Source organism: Schistocerca gregaria, chromosome 3, assembly GCF_023897955.1.
Source record: "Schistocerca gregaria isolate iqSchGreg1 chromosome 3, iqSchGreg1.2, whole genome shotgun sequence".
Taxonomy (NCBI): domain Eukaryota; kingdom Metazoa; phylum Arthropoda; class Insecta; order Orthoptera; family Acrididae; genus Schistocerca; species Schistocerca gregaria.
This window is the reverse complement of record NC_064922.1, coordinates 512506681-512508849: the sequence shown is the minus strand read 5'-3', so window position 1 is coordinate 512508849 and position 2169 is coordinate 512506681. Positions and strand designations below refer to the sequence as shown.

General features: G+C 43.6%; 1 pseudogene; it reads left to right on the top strand.

Moving 5' to 3' along the window:
• The first annotated feature begins 287 nt into the window (after nt 1–287).
• LOC126357346 (5S ribosomal RNA) lies at nt 288–406 on the top strand (annotated as a pseudogene).
• The last annotated feature ends 1763 nt before the right edge of the window (nt 407–2169 follow it).

The window sequence follows — 2169 nt, the reverse complement described above, 5'->3', positions numbered from 1 at the left end:
ATCACCACAGACACAAACGATGCGCTGACCGCTGTGTTTGTTGCCGGGTTCGTTCATATCTGAATGCAAATACCGTTCCTCAGGGGACACTGGCTCGGACAGGGCAGGCGAACCGTTGCCTGTGCTATTCCTGGGATTTCCAAGGGACGCTTTAGCTCTCTTGGCAATTAACAAAGAAGCTGCAGCAATATTCAATCAGAACTCGATAATTTGTAAGACGTGACATCGTCAGGTGATGGAGATACAGCTATATGTATTATTTGTTTTAAAATAGCGTTGATCGCAATGCCAACGGCCTTGCCGCAGTGGTAACACTGGTTCCCATCCGATTACCGAAGTTAAGTGCTTTTGGGCGTGGCTAGCACCTGGATGGGTGACCGTCCGAGTGTGCCGAGCGTTGCTGGCAACGGGGGTGCACTAAGCCCCTGTATGGAGCTACTTAATTGAGAAGTTCACACAAACTGACAGCTGCCGGGATAGCAGCGTGCTGATCGCGTGCCCCTCCAAATCCTCCTCCAGTGACGTCTGTCGGCTGAGGATTACACGGCCTTACGGAGTTTACTTGGGCGAGTATAATTTATAGTTTATTTTAGTTTACTGATCGGTCGATTAATCATTTTCAGGTCTTGCTTACTAAAGGCAGTGGTGGCCAACATTAATAATAGCAATCCAGAATAATGCTTTCTAAGGAATCTGTACTTAAATACAGTGTTGGCCACGTGATCGCCACTAAGGGTAGCATGTCAATACTAAACTAAAACTCACCCCTGACAGGCTTCGGAAGCCTCAATGTTACCGACCGACCGCCGTGTCATCCTCACACAATAAGCGTCGATGGTTGCGCATGTGCAGGCTCGTATAATCAGCACACCGCTCTCGCGGCCTGATTTGATCCATTATAAATGGTTTTTGAAATCCTGCGACTGTAGAAATAATAGGTATGTTTATAAATAAAACTTCTGCTACTAGTCACGAATTTTCTTTATTTTACTTTTAGCACGACGCGTTTCGAGAAATAAATTCCATTTTCAAGTGCGTTTTTTGTGTGTATTAAGCCATCTATTTTGATGTTGTCAGTGTGTGTGAGTCTGCTTCATTTTGTTGACTTTTACTGCAATACATAAGAAAAACGTGATTTTTTAGTTGGGTATCAATTCTTTTTGTGAAGTTAGTGGCGAAATTTTAGAAGAATTTGTAGTTACAGTTTGCTAATGGTCACTTTGTACAGAACACACACACTAAACATCACACACAACTTGTTGTACACTTTACACATCGAAAATATCTTTTATAAACAAAACAGTTGCAAAGATCTTCTTACAGGCAGTCTTCTTACAGGTCAGCCTCGTGACCAGAACCGCTAGTGCTCGGTCAAGTAGCTCCTCAATTGGCCTCACATGAGCGGAGTGCACCCCGCTTGTCAACAGCGCTCGGTAGACCTGGACGGTCACCCATCCAAGTATTAGCCAAACCCGATAGTGCTTCGGTGAATCTGACGGAAAGCGGTGTTATCACAGCGCCCGTGTCAGTAGTAAAATATAGATCAAAACAAGGCTGTTTAATGTAAAAAAAAGATGATATTAGGTATCTCATGGATAGGAAAGGTAAATTTTGTTAATTTGGCATGAAGCTAAACAAAATTCCTGCTAGAAGCTCTCTGTATTCCATATAATTTTTATTTCGAAACCTGTACTGATTTTAGTGTGAACGTATTGCATACCTACTCCTGTTATCAATCTAACTATGTCGTTGTAATATATTAAGTCAATTGTAAATAGACAAGGAACAATATCACTCATCAGTTTGGGACTCTAACAACGCAGGATTGGTACTTGAAGAAGGTTCGAAGAAGAGCCTGGCATTTTGTCACGGTTTCGTTTAGTGAAAGCGCCGCGCAGATACTCACCCAGCTCCAGTGGCATACACTTCGAGGCAGACGTTGTGCTGCACGATGTGGTTTACTGGGAAAACTACGAGAGTATGCGTACCTAGAAAAGTCAACCAATCTGTTTTTTGCTCCTACGTATACTTCGTACAAAGACCATGAACGCAAGATTAGAGAGATACGAGCTTGCCAAGAATCTACGTTTCCGCCGCCCAGTCATGACTGGGACAGGCGTAAAAGGGGGAAAGTAACAGTGGTGCACAAAGTACGCCCCGCCATACACT